Raw genomic sequence first — 20547 nt, forward strand, 5'->3', positions numbered from 1 at the left:
CACGGGCCATTATTCTGGGCTTTCAGTGGTGATAGACTCCACTATAGCAGACATTCAAATAATGACTGAACTATCGCTCCCCTCAGAAGCTGTTCTAACAAAACACCACCAACAAAATTCATGGGGTTAGTTAATGTTTAATCGTGACAAGTTATGGGATGATATGGAATCACTTTTTGTTCAAAGCCAGAATTACCTCATGGTTCTGTAAGCTATATTAAATCTTCATTAGTCCAAAAACAAGACTGAAATCAGGCCATTCATACACTGACATCTGCTGAGCTTGCAGATGAATAAAACTTTGTGTTTCTTCTCTACATTCAGTGGGTTGGCAAACAAATAATTATTTTCTGTTTCTATTTTGTTCATACAAAGCCACTAAATCATGGTGCAAATACATGCAATAGTAAATCCCCCATTGTCTCTAACCAGAGCCATGTCTGGGTCTATCTATATGCAAGTTGTAAAGTCTGTCCTGAAAAAAGCTGCCTGGTAACCCTGTGAGTATGCCAGCAATCATAAATGTGTTCTGTTTTACAGGGCATGCTGGGAAGCTCCTTGTGCTAGGGAAAAAGTTCCTGACAGCAGCAGCCACTGTCCCGGGGATGGGAAAGCAGGCACGTCCATTAGTGATTCCTTTGTCAGTAGGAGCAGCTTATCTTCATAATGCAGCCAGGGAAGGGCTGAATTCCTATCAGGAAAACAGACAAGTAGCTGCTACTATAAGCTGAGTGGGAGGAGAAACATAATGGGGACCACATCGGTGGGACTCTGCTGAAGGGAGTGAGAGGGGAGTTAGATAAAATTAAAATAGGGTCAGTGTCAAAATGTTTAATTAAGAGGCAGCAGCAGTGGAGTGAGCAGGAACAGGAGATCACAGGACATAAAGGGGTGGTGGGGAAAAGTAACAAAAGCAAGAAGCTGTAGGATCGTCTTTGAATTCTCTAGGGGTTTTTCCCAAGGAGAAGCATTGCATCTGGAAAAGAATCTCCACCTCCTTTACCCTGATAGGAGGTGCAGGTGTGAAGTCTGAGAGGGTTTCCTTGATCCTCAGGGGAAAGGGACATTGCTGCCAGAGGGAAGGAGATGCTGTGTGAGGAGCACCTCTTCCATTTCAGTGTAGGTGAATAACAGCAAATGTTAATCAGGAACGGGCAGGTAGAAAGCCCCTGTGCCCCAAAGGGAGGGAGGGAGGGAATGGCTTTTGTGAGCCCAGTGCTGAGGCTGATGGGATGAGATGTGTGAGGAAGAGCTCAATGTGTAGGAAAAAGGGCTCTTTTTTTCCTCTGGTTGCCCACAGGCTAAAGCCCAGCACAGTGTTTAAAAAGCTTATTCCAGGCTCTGCTTGCATCTTTCATTTTAAAGCAATGAATACAGCCATTCCTAGTTTATTGTAGGATGCTCAGAGCTGGCAGATCACCAGTGTTGTTTTTTCTCTCCTTGGATTAACCTAGTGTTCTCTGCATTTCCCTGAGTTGCTGCCACCAGGGTTGTTGTTTTGAATCCTGCAGCACCAGCTCAATCAATCGCCACAATCAGTGCTGGCATTGAGACACAAAATAACATGGAAAAAAACCCACTATGTAAGGCAGGGAAGGGCTGGGTGGCACTGTGAAATCAAGAGCAGACACATCCTGCCAGTGCATCATCTCCTCATTCCCTGCTCTGTGTTCATGTGTGTGTGTGTGAGCATGCACATGTGTTGTGTGGCTTTTCTCCTTCCTCCTACAAGTTTGAGAAACTCCTCCCAGTATGCCAGAAAAACCTACTGAAACAGCAAAATACTTAATGGATCCTTTTTATGCCACAAATCCAGTCCAGGCTAAGGAGAATGGAGGAAGAAATTGTGATTAGTTTGATGTATTCTTAATACATGCTTTATTAGCATGTAACTAAGTGTTGTTAACTGAATGAAATACGTTGTGTAACAGATCACACCTCCTTTACAACTGACACCCTAAGATAGAAATCAGTGTTTGTATAGGAGGGAAATGCAAGAATTCTAGTACACTTTGCCTTTTCAACCAGCAGACAAGCTCTATCTTCTGATTTCCCCAGTTTTATTATCATTTTAGCAATGCCATCTCATGCTGTGTAAGTTCAGATAAATTAACTTCCTCATTTTTCTGGGAGTTGGGACTTTTCTTACAGCACTGTGGCTTCAGTGGGCTGAGAGAGTGACATGTGTCTGGGACTGCTGGGGGTGGTAGGAACATTAATGTCTTTGTGACTGTGTGCTTAGTTCTGGATATTCTAGTTACTATATTAATGGAAAGATTCAGCAACTGTGTCATTCAGAACATTCTACACATGGCAAGTTATCAGTTTAAACGCGTTTATTGTGGGGATAAATCCTTGGCTAGTGGCCAATGATCCGATGTCTTTGTCTGTATGTATGTTACCCACAGGCTCTTGTACAGATGCTCCAGAACAGGGCAGGAGGTGCAGTGGGTGGAACATGGTCTGCTACTTAAGACTCTAACTTGGACTTCAGTGTTCCGTACTTTGTTTCCCTCTGAAATGAATTCTTAGCTAGACCACAGAGTTTAGGCTATGTTTTTGCCCAGCAGTTCAGTTTTCTCTGGAAACATGGAGCATTGAGTAAAGTCCCTCTGTGTCCTTCAGCAGCAACTCCTGGCTGAGTACTGCCACAGGTTTCAACAGTGAATGGTAAAAACTTAGGCAATTGGCGTTTGCACATTGGCAGGGGAAAGGCTGCCAGCTGAGCTCCTGGTTCAATAAAGTGCTGAAAAGTTAGTTCAGGTACAGAGGTGCCTGCGGGAGGGATCACCTCTCTGCTGGAGCTGAGGCACGGCTGACGCACCTGCTGAGCCACTGACGTGAGAGAGGGCTGGGGGTGCTGTGATGTGCCATTCCAGCATCCAGGCATGGCTGCCATGATTTCCCTAGAATGAATTATCTTTTCAAACTGGGGGAATAGTAACCCTTGTAAAGGGAAGTGGGTCTTTAGAGATCATCTAAGTCTGCCACGGCTTGAAAAGCATAACTTCTGTTAAGTGCACATCTTGCATACCCTTGAAACCTTCCAAGGAGGGAGGCTTTATGACCTCCCCAGGTGACCTTTTCCAGTGCTTAACTAGCCATATTATTACCAAGTGTTTCCTAATGTTTAACCTACATTTCTTGTGCTCCTGTTTAACCCAATAATTCTTATCCTATCCACGCTGAATAAGGAAGACTACTTACTCTTTTCCTCTTTTAACTGCATGTTAGATATGTAGTCCTCCTCAGCCTTTTCTGCAGACTATGAGAGCGTTCCTTCCAGTTCTCCATGTAGCTTGTGTTTGCTGAGCATCTGGCTGCTCTCAGTGCTCTCTGCTAGATCTTTTCTCTTTGGTATCTTCTTTAAAACTGAAAGAATTTGTCACAAATTGCCTACACTTCTCCAACTGTGAAAAATCATACTGTGTTCTAAGCAAACATCCTTGGAATGGCCTGGTATCACCTGTGCAGCCCTTCTGGCTTTTACTGTATGCAGAAACTAAGTCATTCTGATCTAATGTACAAGGCTAGAGTAGAAGTATTTCATAGGAGCAAATCCAGGACAGATGCTTACAGAAATGTATTTAACATACTTCCAGTTTGAGAGAGAATTTTGTAGGTAGAGGGAGACTATTTTTCCTAGCTCACTTATGACCACAAGGAGGCTGATCCTGGTATGCTTTAATAAAGCTGAGATTTATCTGTTGCTTCTCCTCCATTCCCACTCAAGGAAATTAAATTGGTTTAACAAATCTGTGTTTTTGACTAAGCCATGCTAACTGTTACTCATCTCCTTGTTATTTCCTGAGTGGTTACAAATAATGTGATTGTTTCCATATTTTTCCAAAAAATGACCTTCACTCGCTGCTCTTTAATTGCTCATTACAATCTTTTCCCTCTCTGTAAGAAAACACACTATCTGCTATTTTTCTGTCTTCTGGGTATTTACCCATATCCCCTAAGATCTCCAAGAAAACCACTCATGGCCCTGAGATTGCTTCAGGTAGTTCATGGGGTACTTTAGGATTAATTGTATCTGATCCAGCCCATTTGAAAGATCTGATTTATCTAAGCATTGTTTAATCTGTTCTTTCCATGATTTCATTTGTGTTTCTACCTCTTTGTCACTATTGCTGTTTCCCACCTAACCTCATTTGACCTTTTTTGGTAAAGATTGCAGGAAAAATCCTTCAAGCCCTAAGCCTCTTCAGCATCACCTGTCAGTAACTTTCCCTGCCTTGTTCAATAGAAGGCAAACACATTTTCCTCATCTTCCTCTGTTAATGAAGTAGGATTACATCCTGTTTTCTTGTTGTCCTTTCTGCACCAATGTGTTCTCATTTGGCCTTTGTGATTTGGGCCCTACACTCTGTCTTTTCTTTCCTCCTGGTCTTCAGTAATCTGACCTAGGTTCAATTTTGTATGCCTTACTGGTGTTTGAGGTCAGAGAGGAGTCCATGATTTAGCTAAGGTGGTTTCTTACAACACTTCAAATGGTTTTGCTGCTTTGGGATAATTTGCACTCATGCTGTTAATAGAACTGTTTTAAGGAACTATCAGCTTTTCTGAGTGCATTCCCCATGAGATAATACTTAAAATTCTCTGAGTTTATTTAATCTGGCTATTTTCAGGTCTATTTCTTCTATTTGCTATTAATTTTCCCTTCCAGGAGCAGTGGGATTTTTCATTCCATGAAAACTGTCACCAGATAGCATTGTTTGCTTATTTCTGAACCTATTTCTCCCGACTCTCAAAATGAAGAGCAAAGAACATTCCCTTCAGCTGCTTCTCCAGCCTCGTCTCTCACAAGACATTGGAAGTGTGGAGTTTGTCCTGTGATCCCTGTGTCCCAGCAGGCATCTCCATCAGCCTCCTGCCTGTGCCTCCATCATCTCCAAGCCCAGTGGGCTGGATGTGTGTATGATTCATCTTCTTGCCCTCCAAAAGGAGTTCTTTCCATCTGTTCTTTGTGGCTTTACTCTGTACACCCTACCCCCCTGCACCCACCCCCCATCATGACAGCGCCTGTGTTCACTCCCTCTGTTATTATTAGCTAGGGATTTTCAACTGGTAATTTCTTCCCTTGTTTTACACTGTGGGGTGAATGTGTCTGTGGACAGCATTTTGTCCTTCTCCCTGAATGAGCTCCACTAGATATATTAATATTCTAGTCATGTGAATTATCCCAATAAGTTTCTTGTGCCAATTAATTCACAATTTTGAGCATGTATTAAAACTTCCAAGTCCTCCTGTTTAATTCCATGTATTTCTTGCATAAGTTCTTGTGATTACTTTTTTGTGATTGCACCCAGCATCTATCAGGAACAACTCTCTGAAGTCAACAGGTTGTATTTTGCTGTCATTTACATGAATGTCAATCCAAATGATTCTACTGATTGGCAAGAAGCTGTTTCAGATTTACTTACATGAGGGTAGAGGAAAAATTTGGCCTCCTGGAATGGATTCTGTGTGAAATAGGTCTGGGTCAGGAGGATTAACATGTTTCTCTAATTGCTAGATGTGTTGTATTGTATGTATGTAATCAGTGTAGTGGCAATAAAATATGATTGCCACACCCAGACTATTTCATCACTGACTTTTTTTTAAATCCTTTAATTGCCCTTCACTTGTTACTGTGCTCACATTAATAAGGTGCAGAGTTTAACATAATTGAAAAACTAAAATAATTTTAAAAGAGAACTCTGAGATGTGCATGCAAGCAGACTGTTCCATGTACTTTGTGGTACAGTAAAGCAGCAGAATGAGGTAGAAAAAAGTCAGCTTTTGAGGTTTTATTACTTTTTGCTTTGTGATGACTGGCTTCAAGCCCACATATTTCTAGAATACACAATAGGGAGTAGGGCAAGACTGCAGAAATAAATTTTATTAACACACAATCACTGCAGCACCAGACAGAATAATCTCCTTTAGTCTCCTCTAGCTAGCAGCAGAGTCCTCTTTGTACCAGGTCAAGTCAATTAGCAGTATAATGTACAACAGGTTTTATTTTAAAACGGTTTTAATTAAAGTTTTGTTACAAAGCTCATACAAACTAACAATCTGTCTTTTAGGGATATGTATTATCTAGAAATTGATTTTAACTTAAACACTAATTTATAGACTGTCCCCTTTAATAAGTATAATTCCTTGGAAGATATTAAGGTCCTCCTGCCCCAAATAAATTCAGGTCCTGATTCAGCAAAACATGTAATTACTGAGGACTTCAATGAAGCCACTCATGCATTAAAAGCTGAAGGTGTGCTCCAGCACTTTGCTGAATTGGGGCCTCACGGTATAACCCTGCCCTGACTACACATATGGGCCATTTCAGCCATATTTTTGCTGAGAAAGATACTTAAAACCATTTGTGATGTCTTTAAAATATCTCATAGAGGCCAGTAAGGATGGGAGCATTTCCTTTTTCTATATACAGATGGTTTTCACAATTCCTGATATCTTCTCAGTTCTTACATCTAAACACAGTGATTTACCTGTGCCACCTGTGAATATATTTTTTAAAAATAGAAAATATTCACCATGCTAATTATTTGTTTATTGTCTTTTTTCTCTTCCCAAGAAAGCAAAGGCTGGCCCCCCAGAAGATGCAGCTAAGTAGAGCTACCTTAATTTAAATGGAGCTATGTTAGTTTATGCCATTTGAGGATAGTAGCCCAAAAGTTTAAGTAGACGTTCTTAATGAAGACTAGCCGTGCTGCTCTAGTGATTGCTAACTACAAACTTTCACCTGATTGTAATCCCTGTAGAATAAAAATCCCCCGAAAAGCTGAAGAATATGTCACATTTCAGGGTAACTGATAATTCATCATTGTGACTTTTCTTTTAAAATTATTATTCACGAGCTATACAATTTAGAGTAACAAACAAGTGACTAGAAGGGATTTCTGTCTAGAAGAGGTCCCGAGAGGGAGGGGGGGTTTGGCTCTCTCCTGGGCAATGTGGTTAACGTACATCAAAACCTCTGGATCATTAATTTTCCCAGTGACCAGGAGGCAGGTGAGCTGGGGTCTGTAGTCTGCCTCGGGCACCCCAGAGCACACTGGATGTTTACAATATATGCTGGAGCCAGGAATGCTGGACCCTGCTGGAGCAGCTCCCGGTGCTGGGAGCAGGCTTGGGCAGCATCAGCAGCCCCTGTTCTGGCAGCCTACAGCCACAAATCCACAACAATGGCCAGAGACTCCAGGAAGCCTTAGAAGGCATCTGTCTATTCTTCACAGCTTATTTGGGAAAGTTGTGCCTTTTTGTTGCAATGTTTATTACCAAAGCAAAGCCTCCTCATTTTTTATTTTTACTTTTTAAATCTTTGAGACACATGTAACAGTGGGTCAGAATTTGCTTTGATTAATCTCCAGTCTGGTTCTACTGTGTTCTTCCCCATGGTGTAAATCTAGACTGCAGCTAGTAGGGGGTTGTACACTTCTAAAGAAAAAAGCCTCAGCACCATAACATGCAAAGTAGCAGTCTTGCATTGCCTACTTCTATGTCTGAATAGTCTGGAAACCAAAATATAATTCAAATACTACTTTTCCTCCCACCTTCTGCCTGAGCCCTCCAGACTTGAGGCAGGGAAGGCAGGTGTGTATTTGAAATATGTAACAAGATAATAAAATGGGAGGCAAGCAGAGGGAAAGAAGTGCATTCAGAAAACCTGTAGAAAAGAATAAAGAAAAGCTTGAATAGAACAATAAATTCTGTGGGACAAGTCCTACACTGACAGCTTTGGTGACATATCCCTTGATTTCAGGGAGGCTGCTGACACTGAACTGTTCAGGAGATTTTGCTGTGATGGCCTTACTTGTTTGAGCAGAGCTGTTGGGTGGGGATGCCTGGCCCAAATATACATCACAGGCTGCCTGCTAGCTAGAAGAACAGGCTTGCTCATTTAAAATTGAATCAGGCTTCAAGCTTAAGTTGGTAACAGAGAAACATAAGAAATGAAATAGTTTGCAAAAAAAAATTTAAGTAATCTGATAATTTCTAAAACCAAATTCTTCAAGATGTGTCCAGGATTAATGCCCAGTAATATTACACATTAAGCATGCTGGTCAAAGCATATTTTACAAAACCTGAAAAGTCCTTGCACACAATAGAGTGTGGGGTTCCTGAGGAATAACCACCAGCCCAGGTGTGCTGGGGGCACAGGGCACAGCCGGTGCTCCACCAGGCATGGCTGGTGCTCCTCATGGAGGGGGCCAGGCTGAGGGACAACTGATCCCTGTAATCCCCTAAAAAAAAAACCCAGAAATATTTTCCATGCTTGGGTTCCTTGTTGGCCAGTTAAGAAGAATGGAGTATCTTTACTTGCCATTTAATAAGTCTATGTATGACCACGTTGTCCATAGTATATGGACAGAGATGAGTATTTAAGGACTCGAGTAGTATTTCTCTGGCTCTGCGTAAGTGTCCTAGGGGTGGTGGAATGGCTGTGTTGGAATGTGTGCAAAGCCTCACAGGTGTGAGTACTAATGAAAAGAGTGGAGAGGCTGGGATGAGCTGGTGGCATGGAGAGAGAGCAGTTCATCAGGGATGAACTTCTGGGAATGGATACTGCAAGGTGCTGTGCACCAGCCAGTGCAGGTAACTGCCCATCCCAGAACAGCAGCTTCTAAGGTCCCACAGTCTTCCAAAGGCATTTGCACGTTTAAAGTTGTGTGTTTTTAGAAGTGCAATTGAGGTTGGGGCCAAACTGATCAGCGTTTTAAGAGTTCCAGCCCAGAACCATAAAGCAAAATGAACCCAGGCCTCCATGTGCCAAAGCCTAATGTGTTAGCCCACTCTTTCATCCACCCATTCCTTCCCTCCCCTCCAGAAGCAGTCTCAGCCAATTTTACTGTACTGTAATGGAAAACAGGAACCAGAATGCACTGGGACCTCCTTTACCAATTTTTGTTTTGAGTCCAAATAGGTCCCATAGACCTCTCACCAAGTGATTTTGGTTCTCTCAGTCAAAGTTGCCGCCTGGGATAAAATACAAGCACCATTAATCCTAAAAGACAAAATACAGCAGAAGGAAGAGTTGCAGTGAAAATTAAAATATCTGCACATGAATTCAGTTAGCGTCCACCATCCTTTTTACATTCGGAGTGATCTTCCTCTGGAAAAAAATAAATTAAGGTCAACACACAAACTTCCTCAGCTTCCTGGAATTCTTACATATTTTCACTATGATAACATGATTTGTGTGTGTGTAAATGCGAGGGGAGAGGCGGGCAGAGCTGGCAGAGAGCCCCCTCCCCCTCGGTCCTGGGAGAATGCCTGAAGCATGAGCTCAGCTGCTGGGCTCCGTGCATGGTGTCATACACTTCCACAAGCAAATTCACAGTGACATTAAGAAAAGAAGATCTGGGGCCCTAGTCTCTGAAGTGCTCACAGTCCACGAGACAGCTCCTACATAAAGGGCTGTTTATTTGTTGAAACAGCGAATTGGTACCCGTGAAGGGGGTAGAAAATATCTGAGCAATCCTGGGGTTTTCTTTGGTACAGTCACAAAAGTGTGGTTTTTTCTCTGTGACTTTGCTCTGACAGAAACTCAGGTCTTTGCATTTCTAATTCCTCCCCCTCCTCCCTCATAAATAAATACCCTTTAAAAAAAGGTGGCTCACAATTAGCCATTAATTAAGTCCCTTACTGTTTAAAATAAATAGTTGCTGAAAGCTTAGGATGAGGATCTCAGTACAAAGCACATCTGTACACCATGGTGTGCTTCTGAGAAACAGAATTTAAATGATTTGCATATGGCCACCTAAATATTTAACGGGTTTGCAGTTTAGGAATGATGGCTTAGAACTGTGCTGTGCAGACTGTCATCTCTTCTGGCTCTGCTGACTATGTTGGGTCAAACGTATTGTTATTTTTAGGCTGATCCTGGAATTTTAGAATCTGTCAGAGCCCTTGGCACTATTTTAAATGGGGGCTCCTCTCCAGCATTGTGTCTGCACACAGCTGAGCCTAGGACACGTTCAAGTTTCTAAAGCTGCTGGAGTGTTTGAGAATTTTTAAGCCAAAACCTGGCAGTGTTGTTCCCTTCACAAAGAAGTTTCACACTAGCTTGGTATCAGTTCTCAAGCTGCCTTACAGCCCCTCTTTCTTCCCCTGCCCCATCCCCCTACTGTGGCCCGCTATGTACATGCTCCCAAGCCCAGCTAAGCATTTCACGAGTGTGCAGGGCTGAATGCACATTCACAGGAAACAAAACCGTGAGATACTTTCAAAAATGCAGACACACACAGCACTTGTAGACAGCTACAGGCAGGTGCAGTGTTTATGCTCCATCCAACTGTCCAGTACTGCAGCAGGAGAGAGGCATTCCAATGAGACTGCCCTCCAAGGCCATAGTAAAATATTAACTGAATGGAAAAGTTAAAGAAAAAGAAGCAGCTCTTCCCAGTGGAATAGTAGCATTCTCTCCTTGTCACATTCTTTTGAGCTCATTCATTCCTTTGAGCTCCAATAACAAGTCAGCTCTTTGTATATGGTGAGACTTGTAATGGAGGGGAGAGAGAAATTCCCTCAGAATCAGAATTCTGTCTTGCACTTTTTGCAGGATCTCTATGCTTGTGTGTCAGATGCAGAGAGATTTCTTCCCAATTGCACTTCCAGACAGCCTCCCTGGCACAGACCTGGTCCCTGTGCTTTAGAGATCAAGTCTTCCATCACAAACATGCATCCAAATAACCAGCATTTTTGGAGCCGTCATTTCCAAGTACTTCATCAGGTAAACACTGCAGCTGATGAGGCAAATAGCGCTGGGGATTCTTAATCTCATGAGGAATCAGGTTTTTCTGGCTAAATCCCAGTAATCCAAAATTCCTGTTGACCCCAATGGGAGTTACAGGTGCTTGAAAACCTTAGATTTATGGATCACTTCATTCATCATTCCACTGCAGCCTTGTCTGGGTAGGAAGACAAGAGGATGCTCTCTCTTTAAAGAGCAACACTTCACAACCATTGAGGAACTAATATTTTATGCATTTGTATCATAGTTGGCTCCCAAGCCAACTTTGGCAAGTGTCTGGAGATTTCTCCTAAGAGTTATTGTGTGTGTTAATACTGCTGCTCTGTTTAAGGTGTTTAAGAGTTGTTGCTCTGATCCTTTTTCATTAGAGGTAATTCCATAGTTCAGAACCCCAATGAGTTTGGCTGAGTCTTCCAGTCAACAACCCCACTGATTGAATAATCACTGACAAGACACAGAGGCACAGAAAGATAAGTTTATCACAATTTTCTAGCACTCAAAATATCTTCAAAGTGCTTGACAGGCCACTAATTACTTTCTTATAAACAGCTGTGGATTCAAATCTTGCCAAAATGCAGAAAGATTCCTGTAGCTCATTATTTCGATTTCCCTACTTCACTGGTGACATTGGCAACAACATCCTCCACATAGTTCCCTCACTTGAGGAAAAAAATTCCCTCCAGTTGCTTTGCAAGGAGGTTCTGTACAGCCCCAGGTGCCAGCCCCTTCCTCCAGGCTTCTGAGCTGCTCTGTGTTCTTTCTGTGTGCTGAGAGATTTAATTTCACCACCCCCAGCGAGACAGTCTACCTTCTGCCTGAGGCAGAGCTGCAGCTCAGCCATGCCAATTATAAAAGATGCCTCCCAAACGTGTATTCCTCGTTTCCAGAGTGACTCTGAAGTGCTACCACACCTATCTTTAGAGTGGCTCAAAGTTACCCAATGCCAGTGTGGTCACAGGGAGTCACATACTGTGCTGATGAGCATAGCATAAATTGTAGACAATCAGGACGCTTGGATTTTCCTCCTGAAATCCCTAACTGACAGAGACAAATCTACAAATATTTTTTTCTTTTTTTTTTTTCCTTTCTTGTGGATGAATTGCTGTTTTGTTTTCCATGCTTTTCTGGGACATACCATGGCTTGCTTTCCTAAGCATTACACCCAAAGTTGCACTTGCCTCTTGCCCCACCTCTTTAGGCTTCTCTGTAACAGGTGAGCCCCACCTGAGAGAGCTGCTCCAAGCTCTGTTCTCCATTTCATTGCCATTGACTTCAATCTTCTTGTCTCAAAAACACTTTCCCATGGTCCCTGTTGTGGAAACTGTGATACATGCTCATACCAGCATCTTTCAAAGACCTACAAAATAATGTGAATTTTGAATGTGTGATCACTTTCATCCTTGGACTGCTGATTCCCCAAAAGCCTCAGAATCACTGCACCAGAAATTGTATTGAGATCTGTGGTTAAGTGTCTAGAGGTGCAGCTGGAGCAGAGCAGCATGACTGCTAGTACAATAATTCGACAGCAGGCTAGAGTTAGTGTCACCTGTGCTATAGATATTTCAAATCTATCCAATTAAACAATGTTAATTAGTGGTGGTTCTTTTTTCTGTACAGTCAGAGCTGTTTTTCCCTGTCTAACAATGGAAGAAAGCCACCACCTTCAGAAGTGATTTCTAAGGACTGATTAAGGAATATTTGTTCAACTTAGAGAAGAATGAAGTCCTACATATATGTTAATACATCCCCACTAACACAGAATGGCTTTTTGTTGTTCTCCTCTGTCTGGAACGTGAACAATTTATAGTCTCCTGCTGCATCTAATTAGTGAATCTGACCCTTAAATTGAAGCAGTTGAGGTTTGTGATTTCTAAGTCCAACATTTCTAGGCTCTATCATTGAAAAAGAGGCTTCATAAAAGACTCAAGAAATGCAGTAGGATGATTTTTTAAAAGCTGGTTCAGATACAGCCAGAAAATAAAGGCATGCTCTGAAGCAGTTGCATGGCTGTCTTGGTTCACATTCACAACGCAGAGCAAAGGTAAACTGCTTTCAACATGGATATGTGGGAAGAACTTGGCCTTGTATAGCTCCCTCCTTGGTACTAGCCAAGATAAAATTACATCAGGATTACCAGCATCTAGGAAACTAGCATATGGTGCTACCACCGAATGTAATATGAATATACTTTAGAAAACCATTATCTTTCTCTTCTTAAGTGGTTTCTCATTAATCTAGGTGCCATTCTTTCTCTGCCTGGATTTTTTCTGCATTTTTTCCCATGAAAAGAGAGGCTATGCTTGAATTAATTTAATTGCCAATATTTTTTTCAAATAATTGTGGCCAAAATAACTTCTCCTAGCCAGGCTAAACAGCCCCTTCAGCTCAACAGTTAACACTTGTTGCTGCTGTCAGCCCCTCTGCATTGATTCAGGATCATACTGCTATTAGTGCTGAAGTGGCTTGGGAAGTTGCAGTGCTTCCTTTTCTCTCTCCTTTCTTTTTCCAGCAAGAGCAAGATGATCTCACCATAATCTGGCAATAAGTTGTTTTGAAATACTTTAGGAAGAACCAGCCTACTCAAAAGGATTTCAGGGGTTCACTTCCAAGCAATTGAAAATTGCCCCCAAATGAGGGGGTTCCTTCCTTCAAAATGTGGTGATCACTGTTCTTCTGTGGGGCTGTTGTGTCTGTAGGAAATAGGCACCAGCCAGGCAACATCCCCCATGGCTGGAAGCTGTTTCCCACCTTTTCCATCCTGCCATGGCAAAACCCAACTTCCCTCAATGTAATGTGTAAACTGCAGATGATGCTGCTCCAAACAGCAGTGGGTACAGCTGGGAGGCAGAACAGGAATAATCACCATCACCTCTCCGAGAGGGACTTGCTTTCCCTGTCCCAGCTGCACCAGCCACAGCAGCAGGGAGGGAGGGAAGCTGATTCATGTCCATCTCGCAGTCTTTACTTGCCAAGGTTACACTGACTGGTCCTGTGAGGCTGTGCCCTGGTCCTTTGTTCCCAAACTTAATCTATTCTGCACTGTACATAAACAAGTGAGAAGACAAAAGAAAATGCTATCCTGTTTATTCTGTCATTTCTGCCACCACTGTAAGTCTTTTGTATTTTTGTAAACATAGAGCTCATTAGGACACACAACTGACTTGAGAAAAGTGATGGTAAAACAGGGAGGGTTTTTGGAGAAAAATATAAAACCAAACCCTTTCTCTGAACACTGAGATGGATAAGGACCAAATTCTCCGTGCAGCAGAATTGTCAGCATCTTTCACCAAATTCCAAAATGCCATTGAACACTGTGGCACATCCTGGCAGCTCCAGCAGTAGGTGAGAGACCTGTCTCCACCCTGGAGTACTTCCCTTGGGAAAAGGAAGACAGCAGAGTGGGTAGCTGGAGTAAGAGGTGTGAACACAGCAGAAGGACCAGGAGAAAGCCTTAAGAAGTAGTAGGGCTAAATGAAGAAACACTGTGCAGGAATGCACTGATGACAAGGAGCAGAAGATGGGCAGGAGAACAGAGGGTCCTGGGAAGGGAGCAGCCTGAGAGACCACACATTGTGGAGCTCCAAAGGGCTCCCAGTGGTATTCTCTTTCTGCCATTTACAAGTGCTAATTCAACTATCACTCTTGGCCCTAATGTAAAAAGAGTAACTATACTCATCATCCTTTTGCACTTGCATGTTGTGTAACTGACTTGTAAGTTGTACGTACATAAAAGTAGTTAAGTTCAGGCTATTTCTTGAGTTACATGAGAAGTCTGAGGCCACTGGTCTTGTACATTCCTCTGGGGGACAAGGAGGGTGGTAGCACAATTTCTCAGGACTGTGCCACCACATTTATTTGAATAACAAAACGTACAGTTCTGGATGGATGCCATAGTTTTGTTGATATTGTATTGGACATAGAAATGTATCATAATAGATTTTATTCATGCCTTTACTGAAGGAAAGTAAAGCTTTATTTTTTGGTTCAGGAAATTTGACACTAGTTGAGACACCACACATTTCTACAGAAGGCTGAAGCCGATAGCAAATGGATTCTTGTTTATATGACAGGATATGCTCAGTAGCCCTGGGAAACCAAGAATTGAAATCAATAATTTCTGGTAAATCAAACTGACATTGGCAGCATCCTAGGCTGGCTGAATATCTGTATCATCACAGACACTCTTCTTTAATAAACAGAACATCCAATGTTTCATGCATTGGTTTTGCATTTTCTTGGCAACTGCATAAAAGTATAATTTCTAAGCATGATCCAAGGGATCTCTGACAAAGGAAAGAGGGTAACATTTGTTGCTGTGAGTTTTATGGGTTTAAATCTCAGGGCCAATTCTGCCATCAGGTAATTTATGAATATTCATGTAAATTGTTTTGAGTTGAAGAATATGTAACTTTGCCATGTATCTGGCATGTAAAGAATACTTTGACAGTCATGAAGTAGAGAATGTTTTTTAAAATAGCTTTAGCAGAGCACAGCTTTTAAAATGAAAGGGAAAATTAAGGAAAAAAAAGGTGTGTTTCCTGAGGAAAGCAAAATTATGTGAATGTAGACGCATTTTCTTATGCTTAGATATTTAAAACTATCTGTAATATCTTGTATCAGGTATTGGTCAGATTCTGTTGACTTCTAGAGAAACTGAAGCAGGTCTGTATGTCCCTGGTCACTGCACTTGTGTATGAACTATGTGATCCAGCAGTGAGAAACAGCAAGGCTAGAATTATTGCTAAGCCTTGTTTGCATTATTACATATTCTGGATGGTGTCTTACTTGCAGATGTGTACAGGAGTCAAATAAGTGTGTCCTGTTGCCTAGACCTATTGTTAACCTGGAAGTTTGGCAAGTGATGCCTGTCACTGATTGCTCCTGATCCAATACCCCACCATGTACTGGGACCAGGTTCTGTGCCCATTTGGCTGTTGGAGCAATTGATAAATGTGACAGCACTGCTGAACATAATGCTTGCAGAAAAGACATCTCCTGGGGAGTTACAGGGGCTCGTTTAAACAATGCCTAAGTGTTTGCAGACACCTCTCACTTCAGCAAATGACAGCTTTTATTCTTAGATGTAACTGAGGCTGCAAGTGGAATGTGCAGCAGCCTCAGACCTGCTGCCCAGCACACCTGCAATCCAGCACAGGGTTTGTGCTCGCTGGGCAGAGCCAGCAGCAGCCACACTGAGAGCACACATCACAAGTCAAGAGGGAAGATGTTTTATGCACAAATCAGAATTGGAAAAATGTCATTCATTATCAAACATTTCAATGTATTGTTGCTCACAATAGAGCTATTAAATGTGGTATTATGTTCATTTGTATCAGCTCCTGTGCTTTTAATGAAAAATCTTACTAGCTACAAGACGGTCAGAATTGAAATGTTTGTAAGTCTTTCTTCTAGAAAAGCAGCTCACAGAATCCCAGAAGGGTTTGGGTCAGAAGGGACCTTTAAGGGTAATCTGGTCCAGACCCCCTGCACTAAGCAGGGACCTCTTGCAACTATATCAGGCTGCTCAGAGCCCTGTCCGACCTGACCTTGAAAGTCTCCAGAGATGGGACATCCACCAGCCCTCTGAGCAACCTGTCAGCATTTCACCACCCTGATCATCTGCATGCTTCCCTCAGCACTTGGGTAATCCTTTCCATTTCTGAGAGACTCATACATAATGTTAGCATGTGCATTAGTGGATCTCTGAGCTATGCAAATAATCAATTTCTGAGTTTAAAAATTAAGTTGAAAAGACATCAGTTTGAAACAAGCATTTGGCCGCTAAGCAGCCATTAACAACTTGATTTTAAATGATATTTTAGTAGAAGATAGACACTTTATGTGATGTACTTTTATGAAAATATGAAGAAGTTATTTATGGAGTTGTCATCTCTTAATTCTTAAGCAGAAAGATTAGACTGGTGTCTCTTTTTTCATATAAAAGACAAAATTGTAATTCACTTTAATTTATATCATTTTCTAAAGTAGTTAATGTACCCACTGCAATGTTAGTATGGCCATCCATCCTTTGATGATTTTACCTACAGACTCTTCCATGGGAATTCATGTAAATAATGACTTATGGAAATTGAAGGACTTACAAAAAGGTGATCATACATGTTCTTCTTTCATGTCCAGTGAAGAGCATGCTGAAAACCTTTAGTTAACTGCATACAATCAAAAGCTTTTTTTCTTGAAGGTTATTTTCCTAAAAGTAATGTTTCTTTAAAAAATTGAATTGAGACATTACCAATTATACACATATACATATATTTTTCTTAACAGAAAAATATATGACTTAACAGAATTATTCAATGTAGCGAGCATTACTGAGTAAATTAAAATTACTTATTGATGCATTTTTATGTATTTTTAGGTATTTTCCCTGTACTTCTAGTAGGAAAAAAATCATGTATTGATAGGACTGAAAAGAGAGAAACTGAAAGAGAGCAGATGTAGATTAGATATTAGGAAGGATTTCTTTATTTTGAGTGCTGAGGCCCTGTCACAGGTTGCTCAGAGAAGCTGTGGATACCCCAACCCTGGAAGTGTTCACAGTGAGGTTGGATGGGGTCCTGAGCAACCTGGTCTGGTTGAAGGTGTCCCTGCCCATGGCAGGGAATTGGAGGTAAATGGTCTTTAAGGTGTCTTCCAACCCAAACTATAGCATCAAAGAATGGTTTGATTCTGTGAAAAAGGACATGCAATTAAACACATTCAGAAATTACCTGAGATGCTGTTTTACTCAACACAGTGTTACTGATGCTGATAGTACTATGACTTTCAGAAATGAAATTTTACATGCATTAGTGATTTCATCCCCAGTTTATTACACTGTACCATGGGGAAGTACCCGAAGGACATGAGCCTTCCTGGTTCTGAGTATCAGCCAATTACAGATTGTCTTTGCTTAAAAAGAAACCTGCTAAAAGGCTTGCACCACTACCTGCCATTTGTCCTGCAACTGTTAAATAGAAGTTTCTTTTCTGTCTTCCCTAACATCAGCTATTGCCTGTGGTCAGAGACAAGATACCAAATTAGCTGGATTACTGATCTATCTAGCATAAGAAATGCAGTACTGACTAGTCTAACTGAAGGTTCATCTAGCCCAAGCCATTGATTTCATCTGATTCAGGTTGAAAATGTGCAAATAGAAAGCATCACATGCTTGCCATCCCTCTGGTTCCGAGTCACCGACAAATTTGTGAATCCTTCAGTGAATCCTCGTGCTGCTCGGTTGCCGTTTCCCTTCAGTGTACAAGACATGCTGTGGGGCAGCCCTTGTTTGCTCAGACTTCTGTTATCCTTTCTGATATCCTTCTGATGTCAGGAACACCAGAGGCCAGCTGGAAGTCAGGCACAGTTCTCCTGAGAGAACAGTCCCAGCATCATGGCTACCTGGATGCTCAGTTTCAGCATGTTTAGTTCACACCAGCCTGGAAGATGCAAACCTTTTCTCTAGCCCTTGGCCATCTTACATTGGCAGTGCCTGTTGCTGACAACCCATCAAGGCTGTGTCTGAGTGCACGATCCTTTTGCTTGGTGAACACAACTTCGGGCAGTTATTTAGGATATTGCAGCTTTCCAGCTCATTGTTCTCCTTAGATAGAAAGTTACTGCTTTTTCAAAACTGGATTAAAGGAAAAACATTGGTTTTGTTTGGGATATTTTTGCTTTGCTATGTTTTTTTGGGTTTTGTTTTGGTTCAAGGCACTCTTCTTATCCTTTTGTTATTTTTCAGAAAAAGTTATAATTTGTCAGACTTCTGACTCTGGCTTTTGAATAAGACATCTCCATGTGGAAAGAAATGACACTAGTTTTATAAAGGAACAAAGCAAACTGTATTTTCTATTAATACTAAAGATGCTAAATGAAATGTGGCAAAGTATTGTAAAATAGATAAAGAATGTGATTAATCACAGCCAGTCAGGCCCAGGTTTGATGCCCAGCATTGGGAGAAGCATTTGAGGTACCAGAATATGCTTTGTCAAGTCCCATGGCCGTAACAACCTTGATGCCATTACAATCACATATTTTCTGCAGAATCCTACAAGTCACTTTTTCAAAGTAGGACAGAAGCATAGCAATAAGGTAGTCTGCAACATGCTTAGGGTAAGCCTAACCTGAGAAGATGAAATACTGCCCTGAAGAAGCCAGTGAAAGTTTTGTTATTGATTCCAGAGCAGCTAGGGATTCCCCCAGGTCAGCTAGAGTAAATATGCCTAAAGAAAGGGCTCATAATTTAATCACCGTAGACTAAATTGCAGCCCTGAAATCCCCTGTTTAGCCATTACCTATCACTGAAAATGAGTGATCTCTGCAAGGGGTTTGTTAAATGCTTACACTGCCTGAAATTAGGCTTTTGAGCACACCCAAAACTGTCCTTGCCACTGTTGAGCATCCCAGCACATACCATATAGGCCGATCACCCCGGTGCACCAGGTTTGGCAGCATGGGCACACTTGGCACTGAGCTGCTGGAGTGACATCCGGAGTCTACACAGCTTAAACCAGCAGGCTCAGAAAAGAAAAAGTTGCCACAGTTCTGTTGTGGACTAACTGCTAAATGTGTCTTGATTTGATTTCCCTCTGAGAGCACACTGCACCTTAGAGAGGAGATCACAGAGCACTACATGGCAAGCAGATCCCCTTGGCAACTAAAGGCAGGACTATCATTCCTGCTGCAGAGCAGGCACAGACAGGACCCCTAGACACCCTACCCATGTCATCTTCCTTTTGGGGAAGACCTTTGGTCTAGTTTTATGAAGTGAACAAAGCAAATGACAGTTCTTAGGAAATATTGTTATCTGTCAGGAACTTGAAATGTTTGGCAAGAGTCGTAAATGACAAAACTTTTGACAATAACTGGTGTGCAGTGAAGATGCTGCATAGAAAAACTGACATGGACCCACTGTTCATCATCTGATCATGCTGTTGTCAGTAGGTTCAGCTATAGAGTATGTGAATCCCTGTGTGCCCCACATGTTCCATACATATGTATTTTAGTTCAAAAAATCACCAGGGAGAAAGATGGAACCCTTACACACGTGTGTCAGGGGAGGGTTTCTGACACTGCACACTGAGCAGACAGTGGCACCTCCTTCCAGATGGAGCATAATTCAAGCATGATGAACGTGTATCTTCACTGAGCCTGCTCATTTTAGGTGGGTCCTGCTCAGCATGTTGGCTCTTTTAGATCCCATGCTGATGCCCTAATGCTGTGTTTGGGCCTCAGCATCAGGCAGGATTGTAGATTTGGTCTGGGCAGCCCAGCAAACCTAAACATCAGATCTTGATACACCTCCCCTTAGTCACTGAAATCTTTTGAGAACTGGCCTTCAGAGGCTATAGAATAGAGGGTGTTTACAACCACAAAAGTTTATTATTTTTGTGTTTCTTTTTTTTCAATCGACAAAATAGATCAAAGTAACTTTAAATAATATAGAAGGCAAAAGCACTAGAAAAGCAAACCAGTAAGTTTCCAAACAATGCAGACTGAAATACTGCTCAGGGTAGCAGGCCCATTGTTACAGCTGTCACAGGCAAGCCGGAGGCTTCAGCAAAGCTAAAAAGCAATGTTTCTCTGTTGATGAACTATTATTGCCAATATTTATTAGTTCAGGGTACAAAAATGGGTTTGGAGGCTTGTAAGTTTACTGCACGTCAAAGGTGATTACTGTCTGGAACACTCTAGACAGCCAGATTCTCACTCCACTTTTATGTATTTGGCTACAATAAAGGGGTTGTATTCAAAAAACTTTATTCCTAATTTTAAAGAGCATAATTTAC

Source organism: Cinclus cinclus, chromosome 15 (genome assembly GCF_963662255.1).
Source record: "Cinclus cinclus chromosome 15, bCinCin1.1, whole genome shotgun sequence".
Classification (NCBI taxonomy): domain Eukaryota; kingdom Metazoa; phylum Chordata; class Aves; order Passeriformes; family Cinclidae; genus Cinclus; species Cinclus cinclus.